Source organism: Lepidochelys kempii, chromosome 1, assembly GCF_965140265.1.
Source record: "Lepidochelys kempii isolate rLepKem1 chromosome 1, rLepKem1.hap2, whole genome shotgun sequence".
NCBI classification, from domain to species: domain Eukaryota; kingdom Metazoa; phylum Chordata; order Testudines; family Cheloniidae; genus Lepidochelys; species Lepidochelys kempii.
Window position 1 is genome coordinate 169,277,998 of NC_133256.1, and position 16,060 is coordinate 169,294,057.

Genomic DNA, 16,060 nt, shown 5'->3' on the forward strand with positions numbered 1-16,060 from the left:
GGGCTGCTCTCATCTTGGTATTCTTGCGCTTCAGGGCAGGGGAAAGCAAGTCACAAAATTCCATGAAAGTGCCCTTACGCATGTGAAAGTTTCGCACCCACTGGGAATCATCCCAGACCTGCAACACTATGCTGTCCCACCAGTCTGTACTTGTTTCCTGGGCCCAGAATCAACATTTCATGGCATGAGCCTGCCGCATTGCCACCAGGATGTCCAAATTGCTGGGACCTGTGCTTTGAAAGAAGTCCATGTCCTTGTCCTCATCACTCTCTTCACCGCACTGCCGTCACCTCCTCACCTGCTTATGCAGGTTCTGGTTCTGCACATACTGCAGGATAATGCACAAGGTGTTTACAATGCTCATAACTGCCACAGTGATCTGAGCCAGCTTCATGCTTACCGTGGTATGGCGTCTGCAGGAGAGCAGAGTTGTAGCGGAAGCGATGGCTGACGACGGATGCCACGAGCATAGATATTTATAGTGAACGATTAGAGGACCTGCGAGGTGGATTCATGACAGCAGAGTTGCAGTGGAAGTTGTGGAGGATGACAGTTAGTACCACGCACATTTCACGAGGAAGAATACACATACCCGGGAGCTCATGACAGACAACATGGAGAAATTTGCTATTGAGACAATAGCAGCAGAACAGAGTTGCAGCGGAAGCGGTGTATGATGATGGTTAGCAGTCCTACTGCACCGGCTGCTGCCAGCAGCACCCAGGACACAACAGTGGCGGTATTGGTGAGCTGAGCTGAGTGGGCTGCATGCTTGCCGTGGTAAGGCATCTGCGTGGAAAAAAGGCGCAAAATGATTGTCTGCCGTTGCTTTCATGGAGGGAGGGGCAACTGAAGACATGTACCCAAAATCAACCACGACAACGTTTTTGCCCCATCAGGCATTGCGAGCTTAACCCAGAATTCCAATGGGTGGCGGAGACTGCAGAAACTGTGGGATAGCTCCCACAGCGCACCGCTCCATAAATCAATGCTAGCCATGGTAGTGAGGATGCACTCTGCCAACTTAATGCGCTTAGTGTGGACATATGCAATCGACTGTATAAAATCTATTTCTAAAAGTCAACTTCTATAATATCGACTTAATTTAGTAGTGTAGACATACCCTGAGAAAATTTCAAATGTTACTAACTAGCTCTTGGTTGCTTTGTTCCTGGATTAAGAGCATATATTCTGGTGTATGGGAATTTTATTTGTTTAGTTTTGTCTCTATTTGTCTCCTGTTTGACAGCAAGGGACCATATTGCACTTCTATGTTTGATGTTTACTTCATAACCAGAGTCCGCTGAATTAACCTCTTTGAAGAAAGAGGAAACCCTACTGGGCTAAAGAGGCTGTTCCCAGTATGTTTACGGATTTTAGGATCTGTTGAACTGGGCAATGTCTGCAGGGCATGTGATCTTTTGTATAATATTATTGGAAGAGTTTGACTGAGAAAACAGTTCAATTTGTGTGGTGCTTACTTGTTTAAGGCTGTTTGCTATGCTGGTATCAAAAGTCTGCCTCTGCATTCTTTGTGCACCAAAACTCCCTAGAATTTAATGGGTGCTCAGTGAATGCAAGGTTAAGCTGCGGACTGTGCACTTTTTTTTTAATGTTTACCACAATTCTCTAATAACTTTTAACTTAACTCATTATCTAGTCTTATGGAATAAAAAAAAAAATAAAGCACTATCTGGAAATAAATAAGTTAAGAGGTAGCTTACTACAAATACAATCATGTGATTTTTAGCAAAGCATTTAAATCAGTTGTAGGGCAGTTTTATGATTGCTAAAGTTAGTATAGTAACATTATTTTTTGTCTTTCACTAACATGCATCAAGTAGAGTAAACTAATTTTATTCTAAGTGTAACCCCCAAGGAGATGACATAGATTCCTGGGACTCTGTCTACGGGCAGCTCAGGGAGAGGCACACTATCCCTGGTAGGGAGGGGGAGCCAAGGCAGACTCAGAGTCCGCCAAGCAACCAATAGGGAGTGAGAGCCCTCCCAGGGAGAAGCTATTTGGTAGTCAGTCTGGAGCCAGCCAGAAAAAGGGCAGGACTGACTTGTGTGGGGAGCTGGTGAGTCCCAGGCCTGCATGCAGGGTTCCCCCTGAGAACAGGCCTCTTGGGACGTGACAGCAGATCCCTCAGCTGGGTTTTTTCCTTCGCCACTGATGAGTCCCAATTTGTAGCATTTGCTGAGAAACTTCCCAGCCAGGCTGAGTTCGTCCTCCAGCTCCCTAGGTGAGACCAGTCACCACATGGTCAGCTCTGCTCTGTCTGCTAGTCCAGGGAAGCCTCCTGCTGAGTGTGTGACTGGAGGCTGGGCTAGGAGGCTACCCTTTGGATGTTAGTGTAGTTGTGTAATCTACACCTTGAGCCCTGCACCCCTTTGTGGTGAGGGGAAATCCTGGGACCGACGCAGCCTGATTCCTGCCTGAGGAGGATCCCTGCCAGCAGAGAGCAGCCCCTCTGCAGTGTCTGAGGAGTCCAGAGTCGTCTTCGAACCTGAGGATCATTCATGGAGTTTGTGAGTGCACCATCATTTAGTTAGTTAGGGAATTTGTTCTGGGGACCCCCTACTCCCTGAACTGTGTCCTCAAGCCAGGGAGTAAGGATTTGAGGATTTTATAACCTGCTGCATATTACACCTGTGGATGGATTTACCACCTTCTCCCACTTGTGAGTCCTTTGGGCTGTACTGAACCCAGTCAGCCACGCTGCTAAACCACAGCAGAGAAGAATTGTGTGGTTATTGGTCATCAAGGGCCCCAGCAAAGTATGCGTACCAATGGGACCCTAATTTTACATTTGCTACATCAAGCCACGGGTATTTGCAGTGTGGGCACCAGTGACCCTAAAATAGTGTTTTACCCTGTTATGTTATATTTGTCTCCTGTTTAATATAATTATTGTGTTGAATATATTTTTATGTGCTTGTGTTATTTCTTGGAAGTCTCCAACTATCTGGCAAGTAAGTGGGGATTACTCTGTCGTTAGAATTTTTCGCCTAAGCTGCCCTGGTGACCCTGCCAGGAAGGAGCGAGGAGGGTGGAGGCACTGCCAAACAATTTCATAGGAAAAAAAAGAAAGAAGATACACCCCGCTGAGTGCATGGCAGGATCCAAAAGAACCCAGACCTGTCCATCAAAACTTGTAGGCAGATTAGCATTAAAGGAGGTAACCAGGTGGAGAGGGGGCGCTACATAAGCATTTTCATAATGTTTAATTTAAGGACAATATTGCCAGCAATGGAAGTAGAATACTTTCTCAGCTGTATAAGGAAAAGGTAGCTAAATTTCTAAAATTAATTTCTCATACTATTAGAGTAATGGAATTTGAGCTATTGTAAAAAGCAAAACTACATTTGTGCTAATGCATTATTTCTGTAAGGAAGTGAGTTTCTGAGGCAAGAAATTGGAGCTGGGAAAGTGCAGTAATATCTCAATCAATATTCTAAACAGTGAACTAAATTTACTTCTTGATAAATTCAATGTGTTCTCTGATCTCTGACAGTTCTTCTGCCATTCAATACAGTACATTATGAAATAGGTTAAATATTAAACTCCCACTAAGCATTTTAATATGGAAATTACGTGTAATCTGAATACAAATTAAAAGCAAAATGGAAAATTAATTATATGAAATTACTAATTTTCCTTTTTGTCCACTGTTTTGATACTTACTAGTGCTAAATCCCCTGGTGCTTAGAGTATGCAAAAATGTCAACACACTCATCATTTTCGTTTGCAAACTTTAATGTTTGAAGAATATGTACCAACATGAATTGTGTGTAACTCTTGGAAACAAAAACACAATATAGAAATATGTTAAACATCTGAATGCCACAATTGGTAGGTTTCAGAGTAACAGCCGTGTTAGTCTGTATTCGCAAAAAGAAAAGGAGTATTTGTGGCACCTTAGAGACTAACCAATTTATTTCAGCATAAGCTTTCGTGAGCTACAGCTCACTTCATCGGATGCATACTGTGGAAACTGCAGAAGACATTATATACACAGAGACCATGAAACAATACCTCCTCCCATCCCACTCTCCTGCTGGTAATAGCTTATCTAAAGTGATCACTCTCCTTACAATGTGTATGATAATCAAGTTGGGCCATTTCCAGCACAAATCCAGGTTTTCTCACCCTCCCACCCCCATACACACACAAACTCACTCTTCTGCTGGTAATAGCTCATCCAAACTGACCACTCTCCTTACAATGTGTATGATTATCAAGGTGGGCCATTTCCAGCATAAATTCAAGTTTAACCAGAACGTCTGAGGAATGGGGGGGGGTAGGAAAAAACAAGGGGAAATAGGCTACCTTGCATAATGACTTAGCCACTCCCAGTCTCTATTTAAGCCTGAATTAATAGTATCCAATTTGCAAATGAATTCCAATTCAGCACTTTCTCACTGGAGTCTGGATTTGAAGTTTTTTTGTTGTAAGATAGCGACCTTCTTGTCTGTAATTGTGTGACCAGAGAGATTGAAGTGTTCTCCGACTGGTTTATGAATGTTTTAATTCTTGACATCTGATTTGTATCCATTTATTCTTTTACGTAGAGACTGTCCAGTTTGACCAATGTACATGGCAGAGGGGCATTGCTGGCACATGATGTCATATATCACATTGGTAGATGTGCAGATGAACGAGCCTCTGATAGTGTGGCTGATGTTATTAGGCCCTGTGATGGTGTCCCCTGAATAGATATGTGGGCACAGTTGGTAACGGGCTTTGTTGCAAGGATAGGTTCCTGGGTTAGTGGTTCTGTTGTGTGGTATGAGGTTGCTGGTGAGTATTCGCTTCAGGTTGGGGGGCTGTCTGTAGGCAAGGACTGGCCTGTCTCCCAAGATTTGTGAGAGTGTTGGGTCATCCTTCAGGATAGGTGGTAGATCCTTAATAATGCATTGGAGGGGTTTTAGTTGGGGGCTAACGGTGAAGGCTAGTGGTGTTCTGTTATTTTCTTTGTTATTTTCTTTCTTTCTGTCCTGTAGTAGGTGACTTCTGGGAACTCTTCTGGCTCTATCAATCTGTTTCTTCACTTCCGCAGGTGGGTATTGTAGTTGTAAGAATGCTTGATAGAGATCTTGTAGGTGTTTGTCTCTGTCTGAGGGGTTGGAGCAAATGCGGTTGTATTGCAGAACTTGGCTGTAGACAATGGATCGTGTGGTGTGGTCAGGGTGAAAGCTGGAGGCATGTAGGTAGGAATAGCGGTCAGTAGGTTTCCGGTATAGGGTGGTGTTTATGTGACCATCGTTTATTAGCACTGTAGTGTCCAGGAAGTGGATCTCTTGTGTGGACTGGACCAGGCTGAGGTTGATGGTGGGATGGAAATGGTTGAAATCATGGTGGAATTCCTCAAGGGCTTCTTTTCCATGGGTCCAGATGATGAAGATGTCATCAATATAGCACAAGTAGAGTAGGGGCATTAGGGGACGAGAGCTGAGGAAGCATTGTTCTAAGTCAGCCATAAAAAATTTTGGCATACTGTGGGGCCATGCGGGTACCCATAGCAGTGCTGCTGATTTGAAGGTATACATTGTCCCCAAATGTAAAATAGTTATGGGTAAGGACAAAGTCACAAAGTTCAGCCACCAGGTTAGCCATGAAATTATTGGGGATAGTGTTCTTGACGGCTTGTAGTCCACCTTTGTGTGGAATGTTGGTGTAGAGGGCTTCTACATCCATAGTGGCCAGGATGGTGTTATCAGGAACATCACCGATGGATTGTAGTTTCCTCAGGAAGTCAGTGGTGTCTCGAAGGTAGCTGGGAGTGCTGGTAGCATAGGGCCTGAGGAGGGAGTCTACATAGCCAGACAATCCTGCTGTCAGGGTGCCAATGCCTGAGATGATGGGGCACCCAGGATTTCCAGGTTCATGGATCTTGGGTAGTAGATAGAATATCCCAGGTCGAGGTTCCAGGGGTGTGTCTGTGCGGATTTGATCTTGTGCTTTTTCAGGGAGTTTCTTGAGCAAATGCTGTATTTTCTTTTGGTAACTCTCCGTGGGATCAGAGGGTAATGGCTTGTAGAAAGTGGTGTTGGAGAGCTGCCGAGCAGCCTCTTGTTCATATTCCGACCTATTCATGATGTCAACAGCACCTCCTTTGTCAGCCTTTTTGATTATGATGTCAGAGTTGTTTCTGAAGATGTCTCTCAGATTTGAACAACAAATAAATTCAATGAGACTGATCTCTTCCTGCAGGTTATATGAGCAGAAACAATTAATCAGCTGTCCATTCTTGGCCTCATCCTTCTAGATCTTATGGTGTGACAGTCTTCTAAAATAACAATTTATTTTGTGATTCTATAAACATTTTCTACTCTGTGCTATTTCATTTCTGTATGTTTGTTTAATATAAAGCTAGGATCCACATAACTCTCTGCCTCACATTGCTTCTCATCCTTCTCAAAATCAGCAGTTATATCTCTAAACCAGATGAAGATGTTTGGGGTAAAGACTAAACTAAGGCATTCAAACTTCTAGTAATATGCAAAAAAACCCAACCCTACAAATAGCAGTGGTCTCAAATTAAAACTATGCTATAGACTAATACTTTAAATGCTGTTAATTATACCATATAAGCCTGAACCAAAGCCCACTCTAGCCACTGGGAGTCTATTCATTGATTTCAATGGGCTTATCAGGCCCTAAACATACATAAGTATTGATTATAAATTGGCTGCAGTGTTAAACACATATATTATATCTACAGAGGACATGGTGAAGCAGGGAGTTCATGGTAATGGAGCACAGATCAGAGGAAAAATAGCTCTGCCCCTGCATCTGTCAGTCTCCTGCCCAACAGTTAATCCTGTCCGTCCAGCTTCCCCATCAGTTCAGCCCAGGGGCTGCTAAGAACCATTTAATGTGTGTGTGGAGGGGCAGATTTTCCCCCACTCACTCACACATACACCTGACCCCCTGGCTCATGAAACCTTACCCCCACGTCCTCTAAATTTCAGAGAGTGCATTGAGACCTATTGCAATGCCACTCATTCAAATGTGGCCTGGACTCCCCACAGGGTACAGAGGACAAGAGGCAATCTTGTCCTTTAATGGAAAAAAACAGTTGTAGAGAATTGTTAAAACGGTCTGGAGGATTCTATAGCAGACAAATAATTCTGTGTCAAAATCTTTAAGATGGCTCAAATTTTATGGAAATAATATCAGTCTATTAAACTCAATAGATATTTCTATTCAACCCTATTGGTTTAATTCATATTAACATCTATAGAACTTTTCTGAAGAGGAAATAGACTATAAAGTGTAGTTGACATTATCCCTTTAACTACCAAAAGCTGATTTGTTACAGTTTTAATACTATATTTGTCATTAATTATTGCTTTACAATAAAAGAGGCACACGATAATAGGATATTGATAAATCCAAAGGCTTTTATGTGTATACATTAGACTCACACTATTATGTTCTTAATGTATGATACCCAACTTTTTTTCCTTTCATGGAAGACTGTATTTCTTTGCATATACTAAATAATTTCTTCATTGCCTATGAATGAGACACCATGCATTAATCTAGCCCTTGTCTCTGGAATAGTTCAGATAAAACTTTAAAAATCTCTTTGGAGAAAAGTCAGTACAAAAAGAATGTTCACAGATGTTTGGCTCATATTTGGCTCATGTTTATTGGAGAATTACTTTCATCTGAGAAGTCAACAGAAAAGACTGCCTCTGTCTGAGAATATTGCAGTATTCTTTTATCATCATAAAAAAAATCTTTTTCCCTCCCCCGATACCAAAGATTTTCATGCATTTAAATTATTTCATAGGTCTTGGACTAGCTATTCTTTCTGCTACTAATTGTACAGCTTGCTGACACCTACTTTCTTTATTGGTGAATAAAAAAAAAAGAACCATTCAGTCTAATGTGAGTGTGGCATCATCTGATATCCCTCTATTCTTGAATGATATTAGAGAACTTTTTTCTCTATCGGAGGGGATGTGAGATCTCTGTCACAAAGAACAATAGTTCAGGGGGCAAAAATACAGGCTACAAATAGAACTGTTTACTGTCTGTCCATTATTCTGGTGGATTCCCTAAAAGGAATGAACTTAAGGGAACCCAGAGTAAACAAACATTTTTACATGAATTAGTGGCCTTAACCTGGGAACATTTTCAGCAACAACTTGTAAAAGGTAAACACATACTTTGTACCTCAACAAAAAATGTTGTTCCTTTGTTCCTGAAGTAGAAATCTGGTCTGTGCCTTCAGGTTCTTATTCTTGCTTATTAACACTACCATAAGGAGGAAAAGGACAAATAAGTGCCTCCCCCTAGATAATACTAATCATTTTGGGAGGGTGATAAGTTTAACTCCCAAGGAGGCAAACCTGTTGACTGCTCCCTTGATCTTTATCTAACAATACTTCTTGAATATTAAAAGGAGGGGCAGTTCACTAATTGACAAAGGGGGGCAGCATGGTATAGTGGATAGGATTCTGTCCTATTTGCACCATGCAATAACAATACAATTATGGTCAGTGCACAATAGTGTTTGTAGTCACAGATGAGATAAAACTGCCTTTTAAAGATGTGTTAGCATTTTTTTTTTTTGCTTTTCCCTTCATGGTGTAACTGCAGGGCACAATTAAGGTCAGCTGTGTACCCTAAATGTGCATTTCTATACCTTTACATATTTAGATTTCTTTGAGTGTAACTTTATCTTTGAATTTATTGGTTTTGTAATTTTTGGGCTTGGGATAATTGCAACTTCCTTGTAATGTTTACCTCATCTATGTGGGGTCCTGGACCTGGGTGGGGACTGTAAGTGCTACTGTAATATAAATTAAAAAAAATATAATAAAGACATTGTCCCCTTGGGAGCCAAGGCATCGAGGAAGACCATGTGTTTCTGCACTATATAAACTTCCAGCATTTAGGTTTTAAATTTTAGTTTCCAATCAATTGTTATTAGGACTGTCAAATGATTAAAAATAATTGCAGTTAATCATGAGATTAAAAAAAATAGTAGTGATTAATCAATTTTAATTGCACTGGTAAACAATAAGAGTATACCGATTTAAATGTATTATACGTATTTTTGGATTTTTTTCTACATTTTCAAATAGATTGATTTCAATTACAACACAGAACACAAAGTGTACAGTGCTCACTTTATATTATTATTTTTGGTTTTAAATATTTGCATCGTAAAAGAGATAAAAGAAAAAGTATTTTTCAATTCACGTCATACAAGTATTGTAGTGCAATCTCTTTATAATGAAAGTGCAACTTACAAATGTAGATTTTATTTTTTTACATAACTGCACTCAAAAACAAAACAATGTAAAACTTTGGAGCCTACAAGTCAAAGCATGAAGGGGCATACAAATGTTTAGCACATCTGGCATATAAATATCTTGTAGCGCCGGCTACTATTGTGCCATGCAAATGCCTGTTTTGACTTTCAGGTGACATAAATAAGAAGCAGGCAGCATTATCTCCCATAAATGTAAACTTGTTTATCTTAGAGAGTTGGCTGAACAAAAAGTAGGACTGAGTGGAATTGTATGAGGTGAATTGAAAAATACTATTTCTTTTGTTAATCTTTTTTATGGTGCAATTTCCAGTTCGCATAGCTATAACTCCGCTAACTGATCAAGCTAGCACACTAAAAATAGAACTGCACCTCTGACAGCATGAGTGGAGAGATGGGCTAGTTATCAGAGTATGATTCCTTCTGAAACCTGGGAACATACTTGGGACTGCTAGCTCATTACATCTGCAGCATAGTCATACACTAAGTTTCCACTAAAACCCTCTCATCCTTTGTTCCTACTGCTGAGACATTGTTCCACGCAGTGATGAGCTGCCAAAAACTTAACAACAGGTTCCCTCCTCACCACACAAGGGGGTTGTGGCCCACCCTTGCCCCCCGGGAACCCCTGCCCCATCCACCCCCCTCCCCTGTCCCCTGACTGCCCCCAGAACTGGGCAGGAGGGTCTCGTGGGCCACCGTAGTGGGTGCCCACCCCGTCCCTAAGAGCCAGAGGGACCTGCCGGGGGGTGAGGTGGGGAGTCCCGGGGGTGCTTACCTGGGACAGCTCTCAGGAAGCATCTGACAGGTCCCTCTGGCTCCTAGGGGCAGGGGAGTGTAGCTAGGGAGGGACTAGGGGGAGCAGCCACTCCCCTCACTGATCACATCAAAAGTGGCACCTTAGGCACAGACTCTGTGGGTGCTCCAGGGCTGGAAAGCACCCACCGGAAGCTCCCCGCCATGTGCCTGGCCCCAGCTCACCTCACCTCCGCTCCGTCTCCTCCCCTGAACGCGCCGCCCCACTCTGCTTCTCCGCCCCCTTCCCCCCCACAGCTTCCCGCAAATCAGCTGTTCGCGCGGGAAGCCGGGTAGGGCAGAGAAGCAGGTGACAGCTTCATGCTCAGGCCCAGGGAGGCGGAGGTGAGCTGGGGTGGGGAGCGGTTCCCCTCACCCCCGCCCCCGGGTTACCTGCTGCGGCTTGGGCGGCCCTCCTCGCATCCCTCCACCCCAGCTCACCTCCGCTCTGCCTCCGCCTCTCTGGGCCTGAGCGCGAAGCTGCTGCTTGCTTCTCAGCCCTCACAGGCTTCCTGCACGAACAGCTGATTCGTGGGAAGCTGGGGGGGTGGAGAAGAAGAGCGGGGCAGCATGTTCGGGGAGGAGTTGAAGGCGGAGCAGAGGTGAGCTGGGGCCAGGCGTGGGGCAGGGCGGGAAGCTGCCGTTGGATGCTCTGCACTCATCAAATTTTTCCTGGAGTCAGCACCTAAGGCGCCACTTTTGTCCGGTTGTTAAATTTAGAAGCCCTTTTAGAAACGGTTGTCCAGACAACCAGTTCTAAAAGGGCTTCTAAATTTAACAATTGGTTCTAGCGAACCGGCTCTAGCTCACCACTGGTTCCACGCCTTCGTCGTCTTTTGCAATAACTTTTGTCCTCTGTTGCCCTATAATCCATTTCCTGGTCCTTCCGTAGCACTGCAGTTAAGACGATCCTCCATTATTATATCCACCAAATGATTCCATCTCTATTTCTGCATCAAGTTAGGGTTGTGAACTTCCCTGACAATTTCTACGTACTTCTGCACTGAGATTGCTTTTTAGTGTACCATACATTTGATTTAGGACCCAGTCCTGCAAACAAGCCCAAGAAAATATGGTATCGGATGTGGAAGTTTACCCTTTCACCATTCAGGTTTCAGAGTAGCAGCCATGTTAGTCTGTATCCACAAAAGGAAAAGGAGTACTTGTGGCACCTTAGAGACTAACAAATTTATTTGAGCATAAGCTTTCGTGAGCTACAGCTCACTTCATCAGATTCATGTAGTGGAAAATACAGTGGGGAGATTTTATATACACAGAGAACGTGAAACTATGGGTGTTACCATGCACACTGTAAATAGCAAAATCAATTATTCCAAATTAGAGTGATTCACCATTACCTCTCTCCTCTTTTGTTTGATAATGTGATTCAGAAAAGCAGTTAACTGCAAAGAGAGTTTCATTTAGCTGGTAAGTTTTTGTTTTGTTTTTCTTTTTTTTTCTTTCAAATTTTAGAAAGATTAACAGCAATTAGAAAGTCAGATGCATTTCTGTATCATCTAATGCCCCTTGTTTTTTACACCTTCTTTTATTCTGTGGAAGAACGGCTGGTCTTTTAGGCAATTTACACAAGGCCCTTTTCCATTTACTTTCATCTGCTTCAGAAAAGCAGATACTTCTGAGTCTCAACAATTTAAACCCCTAGTTTTCAAGCTGTTCTTCTTTTCTTCTTAATTTAAACCTATAGACAATGATCTCACAGATTCCTGTGTCACCTCCTGAGTCTAATTATGGGGCTGAACCTATTCCTTCTCATCTATCAGGGTAGACAGCTATTTTCTTAAATCTTCTCTGGGTATCAGCGATAACCCTTTCCTTTACTGGAGAGACAAATCAAGGATTATGATGCAACTAGCTAGTCTGGCCTTCTATTATCTAAGATATCCACTTCCAGCTGTATATTCAAAGCATTTTGTGTTGCAGAATGTGATGTACAAAGTGTTAATGCAGAGATCTTGATCTTGTTACCTAAAGTAAACCATAAAATGTATCTTGTTCTTTGACTGATATTACCCATGGAGGCACCACATATTATTGAAAAAAGTACTGTAATTGATTTGATTTGCAACGTATATGGCCACTCCTCTCATTTGGACACTTTAAACCCAGTATCTAGATGGTGGGATACCAGGTGATATAGGATTTTTGTAGTTTACAGACCCCATGGCATACAATTACACAGTTAGTAGGGAACAGTGACCTATTTTAGAAACAAAATGCAAACTGACTAAAATCTTTACTCAATTTAAAACCAAATCTGGACCAAACTTTTTACTGAGGTACAAAAAGTTTCGTTAGCAAATTTTCATTGATGCCTATATTTATACAAAAAGAAAAGGAGGACTTATGGCACCTTAGAGACTAACAAATTTATTTGAGCATAAGCTTTCGTGAGCTACAGCTCAATTCCGATGAAGTGAGCTGTAGCTCACGAAAGCTTATGCTCAAATAAACTTGTTAGTCTCTAAGGTGCCACAAGTCCTCCTTTTCTTTTTGTGGATACAGACTAACACGGCTGCTACTCTGAAACCTATATTTATACAGTACTTCTTGATGACTGTCAAAAGACCAGAAGTGGAAATACTGATATACTCCCAAGGAATGCTCTGGAAATCTTTCAGACTATACTCATATATGACTTTCAGCACAACCCCGCTAATCAAGGTAGGAGTTAAACCACAGAGTGCTTTTTCAAACTGAGGGGGAGATTTTCATGAACTCCTTGTGAAGATTTTTAGGTTTATACATCACTGGATTTTACACTGTTTGCTAAAATGTAGAACTTACCTTCTCTTTCTAGGCTTTGCAGAGGCATATGAAACAGGCTTATGTGTTGGATGTGAAGGGGCTGAAGAGAAAGAATCTTACTGTACCCCGATCTAGTGGTTTAGCCTTAGTTCCTCACAGACCCTTACATGCATCAGTGAAACCTAGGTGCAAACCTAGATGGTTGCAGGATTGGGGCCACTGTTTGGGAAGGGGTACACAGCAAAATGTCTGCTTCTGCTCCAGCCCATAGCTATGAGTTCAGGTCTTTGGATTTGTATATATAGTGATGGAGCTGCTTCCCATTTCTCCTTCGTGTTTCTATGAATGGCGGCAATATGGAGCATCGTTCTGTGGCTCAGCTGGCATGTAGAGTAACAGAACTGCTTAATATGGCCAGAACACAGATCATGTCTGTCACTGCACCAAGTATATAGCTGTAGATAATTAGAAAGTTACTCAAACTCTAATTCTTGACACTTAAAGAATTTCCAGTTTGTAGATCAATGACCTTAAAGATTGCAGTACAGTAACTCTGAAGAGCGGCTCTGTGTGCTAAATCTAGCTGAAAAATTCATCATGTTCAATTACATAACTAAGTGCACTCTCCCACTAACTGCTTTGTAAGAAGACTGACTCATTTCAGATTTTTCCAAATAGTAAAATCAATTATTTCAAATTAGAGTGATTACTGGAAGAATTACAATAAGAAGCATTTTCATGTTATACAGGCACAAAAAATGCTTTGTTTCTTACAATCAGCCAGATTTTTCCCCCATATCTTCTAAAAAGGGATTTCTTTTCAGCTTAGTCCTTTCACTCAAATTTATTCAACAGAAAATATTTTAAAAGAATTTAATTTGCACTTGTATACCACCTTTCAGCTGAGGACGTCAAAGGACTTTACGAATATTAATTCAACTTCATGGTACTCCCTGTGAGCACAAGAAGCATTACTGAACCTATTTTTTCAGATGAATAAACTGAAAGGTTTTCTTTTCCCACATAAAATCCCAACTTCTCAGAAAAAAAATAAAATCCATTCATAAACTTTCAGCTGAAAGCCAAAAAGGTCAATTTGTAAATGGCGCCTTATAGTTTGGATGCTGCATTCTCTACTATGGGCTGGTTTTCCCCTGCTATACTATGTAACTCATGATGAACTATGATTTTCTTGTTGCTAAGCCACCGCTCTGTACCATGGGAGAGGTAATCCAGCTGCGGCATCCAGTCTATACAGCACAATAGGGATCTCAGACACCCAAAATACAACTCCTACGTGGCACTGAGGCAGCATTTTAAAATTGATAATTTTCAAATGTTTGGCTTTTCATAGAAAAAAATGAAATTTTCTTCAGTCAGACACTTTTTGTGTGTGTTTGTGTTGATGGAAAATTTTCAATCAGTCCTAACAAATGCAAAGATGTTAGCAACTTGTCTGTATACACACATCACCTCATTAATAGATCAGGTGTAAGAACTCAAAAGTTCTCTCTCTGAGCCACCTCATATAAATACATTATATTCTGTGATGGAAAAATAATTAAAATTAAAAAGCTTTAATTGTCTGAGGCTAAATTTCCATCACCAACAGATGGGCTTGGGCTTTGAGATGGTACTGCTTTCCACTCCTGGATGTAGCAGACACCTGCATGCACAGATCAGGAAGGAGAGAGTGCATATTTCAAATACACGAGTGTATAATAATTAATAAAACAGCACTGCAATGAGGCAAATCACAAGCACTGGTCCCCTGCCAGCTGCCCATTATTGCCATCTTGATTGATAACCATTAAAAAATATTCCCCTGTCATTCCCCTGTTAATCGGTGCAAATTAGTTGTCTATACAGTGAAGAAGCCAGGATTTCTCAGGATAGCACTACTATAGCATTTGCTTTAATTACATAAACTGCATCTGATTACTCCTACTTTCAACAGTGCATTTCCTGTTGGGTAGAAAAGGTTTTTTATTAGGTGTACATAGTCACCATTTTGGATAGGTGAAAGAACAACCTGTGCTCCATCTTGGCACCTCTTCTCCTTCAGCTTTTTGGCATTCTTTTAGAGTTTGGCGCCAAAGCAAGGAAAAGGAGGAAAGATAGCACAGTTGCCAACTTTCATGTGGTAAATAAGCACCCTGACTTTCACAATAAGCCAAAAATCAAGTTAATCTCATTTCAAATCAAGGCCCAAACAAGCCAATTCCTAAGAACCCCAACACTCTATGTGACTACATCCCCCCAGCGTGCAGTCTGGGACTGTGGTGGGCCCACTGTGCATCCCAGACTCTCTTCCCCCTCTTGCCCCTGCTTGCCGGGAGCCCATCTCAAAAAAAAAAAAAAAAAGAAGAAGAAGAAGAAGAAGAAGCAACAAGCTACAACAAGCAACAAACTACATGCCAAACAAGCAACAAGACAAAAACTAGCCCACAAGCAACTCACAAGCCAATTAAGCTAAAAACAAGCCCAATTTCTTCATTTTTTTCATGGGTTTGGCATGTCTGAAAGGTAGTGTCTCGTAACAGTAGGATCTGCCTAGCAACAGGGAACGTATATAAGGGAGTGTCCACCCTCTGAGGAGCGCTCTGTGTCTCTGGATACTGTGAAAGCAGATCATTCCAGTGAGGCATAGGAGCCCTCCCACAGTGTATCAGCCTTCTTATTAGCTAGAGCCCTGAGGGAACAGAACTTGAGGTGAACCAGTAACACCTATCAGGGTTCCCTTAACTTACCTCCACTCACCTGTTCCATCATCACAGGGATAGAGTTTGCATTCAGCACACAGGACAACGAGATCAAGAATAGAAGACACCATAGTGAAGATCTACTTACCTGTCACCTTTCAGAGCAGCGGCCGTGTTAGTCTGTATTCGCAAAAAGAAAAGGAGTACTTGTGGCACCTTAGAGACTAACAAATTTATTTGAGCATAAGCTTTCGTGAGCTACAGCTATGGATTACCTCTCCCATGATACAGCTGTAGCTCCTGAAAGCTTATGCTCAAATAAATTTGTTAGTCTCTAAGGTGCCACAAGTACTCCTTTTCTTTTTACCTGTCACTGAAGTTCCTGAGGTCTGATTCCTATTGTGTTCCTGTTCCTGGTATCTGTCCCTGAGATCCTATTTCCCGTCTGTGTTCCTGTTCCTCTTCTCCTGTACAATGTGTGCAAGACATGGTATAGTCCTTCTC